Raw genomic sequence first — 16,155 nt, forward strand, 5'->3', positions numbered from 1 at the left:
ATAGTCTTTTCTTCATCCCTCTTTTTGTGTGTTGAGGCTGAAAAAAAAAAAAAAACCATCTACAATTTGGGCTGCTACAAGCTTTTACCAAGATTTTCATCTGCTACAAATAGCGAAAGATTGCCAGTTTAGGAATTCGCCAGTTAAATGAATGACTTTCTCGTTCTGTGATCGCTTTGATCATTTGTCAAAGGTTTTGATCTATTTCTAGCTTCCGCTTGGAGGCATGGTTTCTGTGTTGATGGGGTCGCGCAATGTTTCATTCCATTTTTATTTTATTTTTTTGCCTTTGGTGGGGCAAACTACCACTTTTCCCACTGATGTCTCTATATTATATCTCCTTTTTGTTTTCTAGTTTTTGATCCCCTCCAAAGATTTACCTTTCCCTTTGCTCTAGTAAGGCAAAGAGATCATTTTTGTGAAAGCAGAACAAACCATAGGCATGTCAGGGTCAAACTAGATGTGATGTTATTTTCAGTAAGGGCATAAGGAGATGGGTCGGGGGTTTTAGGTTTTTTAAAATAAGTTTTCATGGGAGGTGGGGAAGAGCTGGGCTGGGACTATGGAAGGGAGGGAGGCGAGATTCAATTGTCCTCATTGTGATCCCAAACTGAATTCTGCCATTCCATGTCTCCTATTGCAATAGGAGGAAAGCTGTCCTGGTATCAATAGGAGTTTTGTCTCCAATTGCAAGGAAGTGCAAGAAATCCTGGCCCTAATCAAAAGTAAGACTGTAGATGTACTAATAAATTTTATCAGCATTTTTAATTAGGTGCCAGCAGTGCTGTTATTCTGAAGGTACCGAAGGGTACACAGTACCAACATCTCCCCCCCCCCACATGTTAACAGTGTGGCAGTTACTGTAACAACTTCATGGTGAGAACCAGTGCTTTTTTCTGGGGGTACACAGGGGTACACATACCCCTAAACATTTTGTGAATCTAAGTTTGGCCTCATTGAGGGGCAGTATTTCAATATGAGTAGGAAAATGAGAGTACCCCTAAACATTCTTTTTAAGAAAAAAGAACAACAACAGGTGAGAACCATCACTTTTTTTTCTTAAAAAAGTGCTGGGTGTCAAGATTTAAACTAAAGGCCCCAGATTCAACATTCATTGACTGCTGGTGTTGTGCTAATATAAGGGGGTGCAATGTGAAATCCTGGGCAACAGTTGCACTAGCAGAAGTTTATTGTGAAACAGTTGTGCATCAGGAAGGACAGAGATTGCAGCAATCTGCTGCACAACCAGACACAAGAACCACACTGGCTTCATATGCCTCCTATTGTACAAGAGCCATTCCACTAGGGCAACTCATATGCCACAAATCAATTTTAACTTAGTGCTACCTTGAATTCCTCCCAAGGTATCCTACAAATGGAAGATGGAGTAAGGTTGTTTTCTCCTGCTCCAGAGACGAGGACCCAAACCAATGGAATCAAGTTATAAGAAAGGAGATTCCAACTAATCAGCAGGAAATTCTGACAGTAAGAGCTGTTCAACCATGGAACAGACTCCCTTGGGAGGTGGTGGACTCTCCTCTCTTGGAGGTTTTTAAACAGAGGTTGGATGGACACCTGTCATGGATGCTTTAGTTGAGATTCCTGCATTGCAGAGCATTGGACCAGATGACCCTCTGTGTCCCTTCCAACTCTACCATTCTACGATTCTATGAAATCTCAATATCAATTTTCTTTGATACCTAATCCTAAGAGTCAGTGTGGTGTAGTGATTAAGAGCGGTAGACTCGTAATCTGGTGAACCGGGTTCGCTTCCCCGCTCCTCCACATGCAGCTGCTGGGTGACCTTGGGCCAGTCACACTTCTCTGAAGTCTCTCAGCCCCACTCACTTCACAGAGTGTTTATTGTGGGGGAGGAAGGGAAAGGAGAATGTTAGCCGCTTTGAGACTCCTTCAGGTAGTAATAAAGCGGGATATCAAATCCAAACTCCTCCTCTTCTTCTTCTTCTTCTTCTTCTTCTTCTTCTTCTTCTTCTTCTTCTTCTTCTAAGGGAGAAGCTACAGCTCACTGGTGGAACATGCAGAAGGCTGCTCAATCTTAGTCTCAAACCTTTATTGGTATACAGTCATACCTTGGGTTGAATGTGCTTCAGGTTGAGTGCTTTCGGGTTGTGCTCTGCGGCAACCTGGAAGTAACGGAGCGTGTTACTTCCAGGCTTCGCAGCTCATGTATGCGTAGACACTCAAAATGACATCACACGCATGTGCGGAAGCAGCAAAACGCAACCCACACATGCTCCATTCAGGATGTGAACGGGGCTCTGGAACGGATCCCGTTCGCATCCCAAGGTACCACTGTATAGACAAAATTCAGAAAGATTTAGTACAATAAAATCACTCAGCAAAATCTGCATCTAACACTTAAAATACTGTTGTGTGACATTCACAAATCCTCATTGCATGTTGCAGAAACCTGGCTGCTATCGCCATCTTATCCCCATCCAGGGTAAATATTGGGAAGGCCACATTGCATTCATTTGACTGCCACTCCCTGCTAACAACCAACAGATTGAATTGAATTTTCTGATACAAGGGCAGTGCAAAAGAAAATGCACATCTGATTCTACAGTAGTTCATAAGAGTTCCGTTCCTATTAGATTACGAAATGCAGAAGAATTAGGACAGATGCTTTAAAAAATTGTATACTGTGAAGTGTGAAGAAGAGCCATATGGTAGTGGTGGAGCACATGCTTTTGCATGCAGACGATCTTGGATTCACTACCCAGCATCTCCAGCTAAGGCTGGGAAAGATCCTGTCTGAAATCTGGGAGAACCAGAGCCAGTCAGTGTAAACAGTGCTATATTAGGTGGGCCAGCAGTCTGCACTGGTATTTGGCAGGTTCCTGTGTATCCTCCTGCATAGGATGCTTGGAAACCCAATGCAAGACACATGAAACTTGGATAGAAGTTAAACAAACAAATATAAGACAACATGGAGCCCAAAAGCTTCCTTTTGAAAATTGGTTTATTATTATTGTTATTGTTTGTATTAAACTTCCTTCCTCCCCTTCCTCTCACTAAACTTTTTCTTGTGCTCAAATAGCAAGATTTCACAAAGCAGCATTCATTTTCTTGCTGCTCTCATGCTGTTCATTTACAATCACTCTGCAATAGTAGTCCAAATTACAGGCTTACCTTGCCTCTCTCTTACGCAACGTAGAAGTTGGTCATCAAAACCGATTAGAGTCTATCATGGGCAATGAGTGGCAGAGAAAGTGAGTAGCAAGGAGATGGTTTGAAGGGGAGGGTTGGAGAGCAACACATATCCAAACAATGAACATTCAAGGGGATGAGGTAAAGTCACACATGCTGGAGTGTAGCAGGTTTCGTGGGAAAAGAAAAGAGACTGGTCTGCCCGAAAAAGGGCTAATATAAAGTGGTGTGATTGCAAAATGCAGCTGATTGTGCAAATGTAATATTTGGGGAATTAAAAATAATCACTACCCCCTCTGCGTTGCAAAAAGATTTATTCAATTTATTTCAACACAGCCACTAATGTATCACACACACACAAAATTCAGAACTGAAAGAGAGGGCTCAGATTTGCATGTCATTTGCATATGCATATTTATATGTATAGCTGCAAATTTAGAAACATTTCCTGTAATTGTAATATAATACATGGAGTACAGCGAAAAAGAGAACACATAATCTGTGGAGCTGGTGACTCTCATTACCAGTCTCTCCAGGCCAAAGCATCACTTCTCTGGCTCAGAGAACACCCCTCACAGGCAGCACTGAAAGGTTTTGAGCTGCCACCATCTACAGAAAAAAGTACAATACGTAGAAGTCATGTTAGGTTTGTTTTGGTTTGCTTGGAATGCAGTGCTACCTTCTATGTCCTTATACTTATTTGCATAATATAATGCGAAGAGCAATGCATTGTTCCATCTCAACATACCAAGTGCCTCCAGGAAAGTTATTGTGAAGCTGGTGTTTCTTGAGGTCCCAGTTACACTAGTTCTTGATAATAACTCAATAACTAAGCTCTGCCTCCACAGTTGGAGGCAGCAACGCTTCTGAATACCAGTTGCTGGAAACCACAGGAGGGGAGAGCACTCTTCTGCTGGGGTTTTGCTTGTAGGTTTCCCATAGGCATTTGCTTGTTTCCTGTGAGAACAGGGTGCTGGACTGGGCCACTGGTATCATCCAGCAGGCTCTTCTTTCTTAACTTAGTTTTTCTTACTGTTTGCTTTGTCAATCATTCCATTAAGATGTATGGCCACATTCATTTTTTCCCATTTCTGAAGGTAGTGAATTTGTGTAATGTTTCCTGTGACCTCAATGGCATTTTTTTTCTCCCACTGAAAATTGAACCTCATAGAAATTTGGTGCCATAAAAGTTTTCTCTTTCTCTTTCCACTTTTTACTGTATGAGGTGGAGGAGAGGGAATATGCCTCCTTAAATATCTGCTCTCCTGCAGCTCAGCTGAGATTTCTGTACTAGTTGACAGACAGTTTTTCTATTAACTTTAGGGGTTTCCTCCCCCCCAGAGATGACATCTCTTGTAGAAAGAAAGAAAATTAAATTTATTATTAGAGGGCAGAAGATTGTCTTTTAAAGCCAAAGATGAATGTACTGATAAGCTTCTGAATTAACCTGGAGTGTGATGTTCTAAGTTGTGTTCCACGTTAAAGGTTCACTGACACAGATGTCTGAGGTGACCTTCTCCTAGATGGAGAAGGATCTATAACATTGGAGGCTGCTAAAAGTCAACGAAGTCCAGGGGGGAGCCTGGTTTCATGATTACACTGGGAAGCTGGAACTCTGTTGCAGGAATGTCAAACTTCTTTCAGCCCAATGACCACATTCTTTTCCAAGGGCCACATAGCAGTAGTGGACAGAGCCAGAGGCAAAACTGGGCACAGCATTGCAGAGGCTTGGACTAGATGACCGTCTGGTTTCTTTCAAACTGTACAATTCTATCATTCTTAATGTAAACTTTACATTTGTTTAGGAGGCTAGTTTCTTCACACACACACATCCCTCTCTATCGTCCACCCAGGTGAACAAGAAGTATTATCAGAGTCCAAGGACACATTCCAGCCAAGTATCAGGGACTGGTTGGACACAGAGGAATGGTGGGAGGAACCAGTTGGTGAATCACTAAGAGAAGAAGACTCAGAGCCCAGGGATTGGTGGTGAGAAAATAAAGAGTGGTCAGAGGGAGAAGAGGAGGTGTTGTAAGCTGAAGGGGTAACGGGGCTTAGTGAGCTGGGAGAGTCTATGGCAGAGAGAAGTCCAGAATCGGGGCAGAAGATGAAGCAGGGGAGAAGAGAGGTAAAGAGGCAGAGATAAGTCAGACTGGTGAACAGCCACAGATCTCTCCCCCTTCTGCTTTGACAAGCTCCTCCTGACATCTCCCAGAACCAGAAGAGGGCTGAAACAGGCAGAGCAGTGACAGGCTGCATGCAGGCACAGCCTCCAATTGCTTGGGGAAAGCCTTGGAGAGGAGGGGACTTAGAGGGTGGTGGGAAGGCGGGACTTTCAGTCCAGGCAACTGATTTCATGGATGAAGGCCACTGGGAATGAACTGCACATATGAGGCAGATGCTGGTTCTTGGGCTTCTGCTGTTCAAGGTGGGGACCTCACCTTGCCTCATCCATGGCTTAGGAATGGCTAATGGTCGATGATTATGGGAATTGTAATCCAACAATATTTGGAAAGTACTATATTGGTTATTCCATCTATATACCATATTGACGCCGAAGCCCAGTCCCAGATCCTGCAAGGACACTAGCAATGGTGAACATTGTGTTGTTGTTTTTTTAATACCTTTTGGAACTCAGATGGCTGTAATATACCGGTAATGGTTTTACATTTGTGGCACTAGATTTTTGTTTTTTTGAAATGCAGACATCCACCCCCAATGAAATAAAAGAAATGCTGACTCCAACATCTGATACTGTTTTGTCACAGCAAGATCAGTCACTGTGCTAGGGCAGGGGAGAGAGCTTTGCATAAAATAAGAGCAGCCAAAAGGTGTAAGTTGATGTATTATGAGAGGCATTTCTGCCTCATTAAATGTAGCCACAATTCAGCCCAGTGTTCATACACAAGCCAGTGATAAGAAAAATGCATATAATCAATCAGGTTAGATAGGGGAAGACAGACTCGATTAAGGAGAGTTCCTTTTTTAAAAAAGAAGAGGTAAGCCAGTAAAAGCGTTCTGCCTTTGGAATACTTGTTCATGGCTGATTTGATTACTGCTTCAAATCAGAAATGTCAGATCACTTATTTATTTAGTAAGAGTATTTTAGGAGGAGCACAACGCCATCTAGGGAAGGCAATTGACCAATTTCTCAGACATGGAGGCTACTCGTCCACAGTGCCTCTGTCTTGCCAGGATTCAGGTTCAACTTGTTCTTCCTCTTCCATTTCCTCATTCCGGGCAATGGCCCAATGACTGCACAGCCTCTCCTGATTCAGGCATTGAGGAGAAATAACGCTGAGTGTCATCAGCATACTGATGGCACTTCACCCCCAAAGTCCTATTGACCACTCCCAATAGCTTCATGCGTACTGGAGATAAGATAGCCCCAGTGGCACCCCATAGCATGGCCACAAGGGGGCCAAAAGGCACTCTCCAAATGCTACTCTCTGGACTCAGTCGTAAAGGTAGGATTGATACCACTGCAATACAATTCCCACTCCCCTGAGCCAGTTCAGGAGGATACCATGGTCAATGGTATCAAAAGTCAACGAGAGATCAAGAAGCAGGAGCAAGGTCACACCCCTCCTTTCCTGCTCTCTTGAAGCCATCAAGAAGGATATTGCTAAAGAAAATATATTTCAGAGAATAAGATTAAAGTATATAAGAGTGCACTGTTGGGTCAGACTAAAGGCCTATTAGGCCCACCATTGTGTTTCTCAGAGGAACCAGCCAGTAGTCTCTGGAAAAGCTCACAAGCAATACATTTCATTTTATTTTTTAAAAATGCATTTATATCCCAACTTTTTCCTCTAATGATCTCAAGGTAGCACACATGGTTCCTTGTCTACTCATTTGATCACAACAACCTATAATGTAGGTTAGGTTGAGAGACTGTGACTGGCCCAAGGTCACTCAGTGGAGATTTGAACCCTGATCTCCCAGGTATTAGTCTAATGCTTTAACCACTGCACCACACTGGCAGTGGCCATCTCCTGTTGCCACACATCCTGGAGATTACATATAGCCATCAGGTTTAGTAGCAATTAATTTGAATTCTCTTTTAAGTTACGGGCCATCACTGTATCTTGTGGTAACAAATTCCATCACCAGATGCCCCTGTAGGCATTTTAATACTGAATATATATTATTGCTCTTCAAATGCTCAGGGTTTTCTTTAGATGGAAAATGAAATCAGAGAGGCATTCAAATGATACAATGCTGCGCTCATGAATGACATCAGTTGCATTCACATGGTTTGTGCAAGTGCACATGCTAAATACTAAAAGGAAAAATCTCTATCTGTCTAACACCTGGAACTTAGAAGAATTGGTCATGGAACTAATTGGAGGGAAGTTGACCCTGAAGAGAAGATGACCCTAAGTGGATCTCCTCAACAATGTAATCTTAATCAGTAGGCTGTTTCAAACTAACTCATACTCATAGAAGACCCATTGAAATCAATATACATGAGCAAATGAAGTCTACTGCTTTTAATGGGTCTACTCACTCACCTAGATGAGATTCATAAGTGCTCCACTCCAAATGTACCTAGGATATTTTATTTTGCTAAAATAGAGAGGCTATAATTTTACCAATTTTGCAGCACTTACAGAACACCTGGTCACTTGGCAGCCTTTTTGGAACGGTTCAGAACTAAGAATACCAAGCCTCACCCAAAGCAGGTGTTGTATATTTTATTAACTCTATGTTCTGCATGCAACATTCATGCAAGCACCAATGACACGTCACTAAAATGCCCTTCAAGTTTAAAGAGATGGCCTGCTGCAGAGATTTATCTTTTAGATGCCCCCCCCCCCGCCCATGCTTCTGGCAGAGCTTTTCTCCTTCATGATCAAGTTGCTCATCACAAATAAGAATTGCCCTAATTGCTGCAGCCTGTAATATGCCAAACTATTGGTTCTAGGGAATAATTCAAGACTCGGGGGAGGGGGGAGAAATTGATATTTTTCCCTGTCTTATTGGCTTTCTCCCCTCCGACTTAGTACCAGGGCTTTGAGAATAACACAATTTCATAGAATCATACAGTTGAAAAGGACCCCAAGGGCCCAACGTCCTGCAGTGCAGGAATCTCAATGAAGACATCCATGACAGATGACCATTCAACCTCTGCTGAAGAACCCCCCCCCCCAATGAAGGAGAGTTCACCACCTCTCATGGGAGTCCATTCCACTGCCAAACAGCTCTTCCTGTAAGGCAGTTCTTCCTGGTGTTTCGTTGGAATCTCCTTTCTTGTAACTTGAAGCCATTGGTTTGGGCCCTACCCTTCAGAGCAGGAGAAAACAAGCTTGTTCCCTCTTCCATGTGAAGATGGCAATCATGTCTCCTCTCAGCCTCCTCTTTCCCAGATTCATTGTGCTGGTCCCGGGGGGAGGTTACCGTGAGGCATGGTCAGAGTCCCGTCCTGGGTCAAGGGTCTGGAGACTGTCCACCAAGGGCAAAGCAGGGTCCAAAGCAAGAAGCCGGGCGTGGTCGGGAACTCCAGAAGAACAGGTTTGGGTGCTGGCAGAAACAGGTTTCCAATGATGTTGCTCCCGCAACCTGGGACTGGGCTGACTGACATTTATCTCCTCTGAGGCCAGGGGCGGTCCCGGCCCACAGGTGACCCACCTCTCCTGGCCTTAAGGCGAGCACTCCTCCTGGGAGAAACCAGTTCCCTCCGCCTCTCTAGCTCAGGAGAGCCTGGAGGGTTACCGGACCCAGAGGGAGACTTGCCTTCCCCTGACAGGGCTGGGAGAGGTGCAACTGCAGGCAGTGGGTCCTCAATCACCTCCGGAGCCAGAGTGGATACATCTGGTGTCTGCTCCTGAGGATCCGGCCCTGCCTAAGGTTTTTCTTTTCTTTTCTTTATGCCAAACCTAGATATAAAAAAGTTAGGCATTTGCTTTTTGTTCGGTTTTCTACCTTACAGTTGTGATTTCTGGGGTAAGGTGGGGTAATCACACAGGTAACCCAAACTCCTTTTCTGCTGACAAGCTGATATGTGCCAACTGAAATCCCAGAAGAATGAAATAAGACCCTATAAATTTCCCCTAAAAGATTTACTGCATAGCAAACTCAGTTTTCCAGTATTAATCTGGCATGGCTCCAAGTAGGCTCTAGTGAAATGTTGGACCCATTCTTTTTGCTTAGCTTCAAGCAGAGAGAGAGAGAGAGAGAGAGACTCAGCCTTTTTCATCCTTGTTGTTTTCTAAAATATGTGACTGCCCATTTATTAATATTCTCTCCTGGTAGTTTGCAAACCAAGATAAAAACATTACACTTTTCAATTATATGCAATATGTGCTTCATATAATATGTGCTTTTATGCTATCTGAGTAACAGCAGTATTAACCACTTGACATAACCAGTTAAAAAAAAGAGAGGAAAGGAACATCTCTGTGTGCTTTTTCATGGCTTTGGGATTCCTCCAAAAGCATCAACAGTTTGATAATGTAATCATGAACCTGCGAATGACACAAAACAATTTAGCATGTCTGAAAAAGGAAAGAGGACAGAGTAATACATTATTTTATAAAGAATAACATGATAGATCTGCAGGTGAAAATGCCATTGAGACATTAACACCAGGGAGCAATTTAGCAGTTCTGTTATCGGTACCTTGTTGCCCAAACAGGAAAAGAAAATTAGAATCTGCTGCAGAAGTGTTTTATAAAAAGGATTTTCCATAATTTTGATTAACCCCAAAGTAGTAATAATAAGTTGCCCGGATCTAGCAAGGGAGAGCTCTTTTTCAATTTTATAAATATTTTATCAGTTAATTGACTAATGCAATTAATTAACTAACTAGTCAGTCATTCAGTCAGGTGTTTTTGGTCAGCTGTTAAATAAGACAAAATACAACAAAGTGTAAAATAACAGACTCAAGAAAACTCTTCTTTCTTTCTTTCTTTCTTTCTTGCTTGCTTGCTTGCTTGCTAAGAACTAACAATCAAAACAGACCTAAAGCAAAGCATGGCGGATTTCAGAGATTTGACCACCTGCTCAGAAATAATGCAGTGGTTCCTCTCAAGGAAAATACTGAAGATCAGCTGAGAAACTTGCTCATAATGTGCTAAATTATGCATTCTCTAACCTCCTGATTAAAGGCAGAAAGTACAATAAAAGAACACATCAGAGACTTATTTGACCTTTGAGTCTTTGCATGGACAGCCTCTTTCTATAAAGGGTATTCTAGAAAAATTATAAAGGCAAAACATTAAAATAAGCCAATAAAACGGGTCTTGTTTGTACAGTTATTGCTAGAAGAAATATTTTAAATGTAAGTATTCCCCCCCCCCCAAAAAAAGAGTCTGATATCCTGAGATACCAAAGATGTTGGAGAGGCAGAGGAGCAAATTTGGAGCCACAAAAGCAAAACAGGGCTGGATGATGCTATTCTGATTTCACGTTATTTTGGTACATTTTGCACATAATTCGATTACATTCCATTTCTGCATTAATCTGCATTAGAAAATTTCTCTCAGACTATGTATTTAAATGCATAGGGTTGTAGCCAACACAGCATGGGAAGTGTTCTGCTCACAGAATAGGAATACCTCTTGTGTGCCCAGGTGCCATGACGTGCGTCCCCGCAATAGGGATTATATGACCACGCATGACAAGCTTCTTTTGGTGCAAATTAGGCCCCAGTGTCATTACATATATAAGTGTTTTTGGATTAGGGCATAACTTGTATCAACCAGCTCATCTGCTGGTTGATTCTCCCAGGGGTTAAATTCAATGGTTAGGGAGACCTATGACATACATCAAAGAAGAACTCCACACAGAGATTGCCCAAAAGGAGAGCTATGGCCCCAGACCCCAACTGGATGTCCAAGCAGGAGCATCTCTTAAAGGATTCCTTTAATGGAATACCTCGTTTCCTTAGAGGGACAGGCAAAGGCTTGCAACCTCCCCTCCGATTAAGACTAAGGCCTGTACAGTTCACACTTGGGTATACAGTGGTACCTCGGTTTAAGAACAGCCCTGTTTACAAACGACTCGGTTTACGAACTCCATAAAACTGGAAGTGCAAACTCCTGGTTTGCAAACTTTACCTCGGTCTAAGAACAGAAGCCGAACAGTGGAAGGGCACCAGCGGCTGGAGGCCTCATTAGGGAAAGTGCACCTCGGTTTAAGAACGGTTTTGGTTGAAGAACGGACTTCCAGAATGGATTAAGTTCATAAACCGAGGTACCGCTGTACTTCAAATACTGTATTTTTCGCCCTATAGGACGCACCGGCCCATAGGATGCACCTAGATTTTTTGGGGGAGGAAATAAAGGGGGGGAATTATCCCCTCCCCAGGCGTGGGCCTGGGGCGGGGGAAGCCCGAGCTTTCCCCGACCCCAGCTCCCAGAACAGGAAGCTCTCTGCAAGCCCAAGCTTCCCCCTCCCCCAGAACAGGCTGCCGGGCACGGGAGGCTTGCGGACACCTTCCTGAAGCACGGAGCGTCCTCCAGAGGGCACCCCGTGCTTCAGGATGCAGGCTGCCACCCCAAGCCTCGTGCGCCCGGTGGGACCTCCCGCAGGGCGTGGGAGGCTTGCAGACACCTTCCCGAAGCACGGGGCGTCCTCCGGAGGGTGCCCCGTGCTTCGGGCTGCCGGCTGCTGCCCGTGGGAACTCCCCCGGGCTCGCAAGGCTTGCGGATAGCTTCCTGAAGCCTGGAGAGCGAGAGGGGTTGGTGCGCACCGACACCTCTCTCTCTCCAGGCTTCAGCGAAAGCCTGCATTCGCCCCATAGGACGCACATTTCCCCTTCATTTTTGGAGGGGGAAAAGTGCGCCCTATAGGGCGAAAAAGACGGTAGTCTATTTAAGGATATTCAATGGCTCACTCCATGTATGAAGAAAGCCATTGTTCAGAGCTTGACAACGTCATTAGCTGGCAGAAACCTTGTGACATGACTCATTTTCTCCACCAAGAATGAATTCATATTGATCCAAGAGGGGGGAGGGGAATAATAAAATCAGCATAAACTGCTGTGTTAAAACAATAAAAGATGGGAAAGTGCTGATTTAGTACTTAACGTGACAGGCAATAATCTGCACAAAATCTGCAAGAACAACCAAACCAGCAAGCTATTTTTGAACAAACAGGACTGTGTGCTTGATCAACCACAGGAACTGCAGAGATTAGAGTTCAAATCAAAGGCGGGCAGACATACAGTAAAGAAAAATAAAACAAATGTGAATTCCATCAAACATTTATATTTTGTGATTAGTGTTCACAGCAATCCATGTATATTTGTTTATGTTGCAATCTTTACAACTATCCCATAGGGTAGGTCACAGTCATTTTAGCTATGCTGCAGGAGTGGTAGAATTGAGGGTAAGCAAGGGTAACTTGCTTTATCCAATTTTGTAAATTCAATCCTTGTGAGAGGTTTAATTAAAAATAAGGACCTCCTCAGCTTCTTAGCTATTGTGCTACACCATTTCAGACCAGTGTTCATTCGTCATTCAAACGTTTCTCGCACTAGACTCAAAGTACCACAAAGCTTGGCCAACAAGCTCCACTGATATTCAGAATTCAGCAACTACCACAAGTGTGGCCACCAGTGGGCTCAGGATTTATACTTCAGTTCTTTTAAACCAGTTAATCAAGCAGTTTGGTATGGATAGTGTTCAGAACCTGTATCAACCTTTCATTATCTCACTTATTCTCACAACAGCTCTGTATGAGAATTTCTGATCTGTTAAGGTACAGGGGAAATGGAATCACCAGGCTTCTCAATTCCTAGAAGTCCCTTTTGTTGTTGCTCTCAGTGTTGTATTTTCATCAACACTCAGGTCACAGAACATAGGAATGTGCTAAATACAGGATCACATATAGCTCTGGGTGAGCAACTTCCTCCAACAAATGTTGAGAGCAGATAGAACCCCAGACAAGCTATACCAGGATTAACTCTTTGTGGCTAAATTAAGATTCTTAAATGAACATCACTTTACCTTGAAGATGGACACTTGGCCTCTTTTCCAGAGTCTCCCACCTGGTGTGCTTCCACCTGTGGTGCTGGATCAATGAGGTCCTATTAAAACATTTGGTTACTCAGGTTCAGGGCAATGTACCCATGAGGGTCTGAGCTGTGTCCCATCAAGTTTGGGAATTTTCTGTGTGAGCTCATTTCCATCAGCTTCAGCCTCTATTAGTTATGTCTATTAGTGCCCTGCCCTCTTACACACTTTCCGGGTAGCAACTGGTGCCAGTTGCTGGGTATCACAAATGAAGAGAGTGCTCTTGGGCTCAGGTCCTGCTTTCACACTTCCCATTGGCATTTGTTTGTTGACAATAGGATGCTGGACTAGATGGGCCACTGACCTGATCCAGCAGGCTCTTCTTATGTTCTTAGGGATGAAAGAAAAAATCCTCTGCTAATATCTAGATTGTTCAATGCATGAAAGGTGTCACATGCATGTGTAACTTGACTCATTTGAAGAATCACCTTCCTGGCTGCCACTGCAAATCTTCCATCACCCAGTCTGAGGTTGTATTGGATTCCATTTCAATTTTCTGTCTCACATGGGTCCTGGTGCGCTCTGTGCTGGGCCATTTGCTGTTCTTCTTATGGGCAGATTTCATACCTTGATAGCTGAAAATCATGGGAAAGGGTATTGCTTTCAGACACCCCCCCCCCGGCAGTAGCTAGGATGTGTTTTGAAATATTTGCACCACATTACAACCTTCTGCCTATTGCACAAGTTATTGGGTAATTGTGATACTTACATTTGTGAACCAATCTGCTGGATCCAAAGGTCTTTATATAGATGTCTTGGCGTTAACTGTAAAGGAAATAGAATTCTGAAGTGTTTGTTTATTTATTATAGCACATCACCCATCCATTATCGAGTTGTAACACCTGGGTGGTTGAGCTGACTTTTCAAGTCTTGGACTGCACTAGCAGGAAAATAGCTTCTGGGGAAAATAGTAAGGGAGCCTGAAGGAGGATTAAGTACTGTATAATGTAGCAAATGTCAAAAGATTCTAGGGGATTTATTACCTTACATCAATCGGCATTGTAACTATGAAATTGGAAAATGGGAGCAAATCCCTGGCCTTTTGTGTTAACAAAACTGACCCTTCACCTCCATTAAATGCGCTGAGGAATAACACAGGCAACATTAACTAAAAACAACCCACCTCTCCTTTTGAAAGTTCACCCATTAACACAGGCTTAAATTGAGATTGACTTAGGGTATGTTCACATTAGCAGCTTGCAATGCTTCAACATTCCCCCCCCCCCCACATTTCCAAGTCACTTTTCCACACCAGAACAGGGGTGAGGATAACAGCACCTGTCTGTACCTCTGCTGAAATCCAATTCAGCGACGTTTTCATCCACCTGTGGGCAAAAGCTGTCTGAACTGTTCACACCACAACAGAACTGTGGTTTCCATTTCTGAATCACATGGAAGCTGGTTTGAAAAAAAGAGACTCAAGGAAGAATATTTCGTTAAAAGCTACAGGGTACAGATGGATTGCATGCCAATGCCCCGTAACCCACAGTTCCCTAATGGATAATAAACACATGGGCCCAAGTATTTTGCTTTATGGGTTCAAATAGGCAACAACTTTATTGGTTACTTTATTGGTTATCTGAGTGAATGCAGACTACAGAATAACACAGGAGACCCAACAAGATCTGGCGAAAGGGCAAGAGAGGAGGGCCATCGCCCAACACCAGCGATGTGGCCAGGACAACATGGAAGGGGGTGTCAACTCTCCAGCCCCTGCCAGATCACTGCAGAGTCCTGGCTGCCTGGCTGAAATGCAGCCCACCAGAAAAGGTGAGTGGACTTGTGGCTAATGTAATGTGAGACTGCTGTTTTTATTTTATTCTTTTTAAATTTTATTTTAAATTTTAATTTTGGATTTAAATCCATTTACTTTGGATTTTCTCCTCCTTCCCCTCCTTCCTCCTTCTTTGCTTCTCTCAGTCTGTGCAGTTTTATTTCCCCATATGTCTAGAGATCAATCTCTAGAAAAACATGGCACAAGTTATTTTCTGACGGCACTGACCTTTGCTGTTGGACACACAGTCCCAAGGTGGGTATGTGTGTATTTATGATTACCCACCGAATGCTGTAGCTGGAAACAGTCTATGGCAACATGTTTATTGTGAAGTGGATATCCCCTCCTCTGATGCCTTTTTGAATGATGCTATAGCAGCCAGAATATTTTTATGGGGCCTTGTATGAAGGCCATGCACTCCAGCCATCTCTGTTTACCAGGCACAGTGTCTATTTTTATTTTTATTTGTTTCCTGTTCTCAGTAAATCACTATCTTCATTTTAAACCTATTTTGAGATGCCTTGTTAAACCATTGTTAGTGTTCAAGACTCAGGACCTTCCTCTGTGTCACTGGTACAGAAATCTGTTGTGGGGGAGTAAATAAATATTTTGTCCCTAGCACATATGCACACAAGTCAATGCTCGTAGACACTAAGGCACCAGGCAGAACACAGCCTGCTGTCTCACACACTCCACCTGCTAAGGCAAAATGTTTGGCTCAAAAATGACAGAATACACAATGGAGAATCATAAAGAAAAGGGATGTCAGAGTGGAAATGTCCAATGTTTGCTTCTTTATCCCACATCTGTAATGGATAGCCAGAGAATGCAATCAGTATTTGCTGTTGCTGTTGCTTTCCATCCACAAATGCGACATAATTTATTATATTTTCCCAGCATTCACATTGTGTTTCAAAATGAATGAGAAGGAATAATGCGGTAACATAATTTATGGATTAACTATGAAATTGCATACATTCATCACAGCAGACAGTGGGACAAATGGCATAGGTCTTGGTGGAAGACAAACTGCAGCAGAATGGAAACAATGAATGGGAAATGATGCCTTCAAAAGCTACTATGGCTATGGTGAAAGCATGCAGGATGTGGTTGGATTTGTATTATTTATTAAACTTCACAATGTAAGTAACTAGTTTGCATGCTAGCCATTTTCTCCTGCCAAGAGCAGTA

The 16,155-nt window shown here is 43.2% G+C and overlaps 1 long non-coding RNA gene across 1 annotated transcript; it reads right to left on the reverse strand.

The window, feature by feature from the left end:
• Positions 1-9,017: 9,017 nt before the first annotated feature.
• On the reverse strand, positions 9,018-15,185 carry LOC310698917. The gene is made up of 5 exons (XR_014521818.1): positions 15,061-15,185; positions 14,469-14,588; positions 13,900-13,955; positions 12,199-12,299; positions 9,018-9,638 (listed from the first exon to the last, which is right to left on the reverse strand). It is a non-coding gene; the product is annotated as an uncharacterized lncRNA (long non-coding RNA).
• Positions 15,186-16,155: the final 970 nt, after the last annotated feature.

This window comes from Podarcis liolepis, assembly GCF_965112155.1.
Source record: "Podarcis liolepis genome assembly, chromosome: Z".
NCBI classification, from domain to species: domain Eukaryota; kingdom Metazoa; phylum Chordata; class Lepidosauria; order Squamata; family Lacertidae; genus Podarcis; species Podarcis liolepis.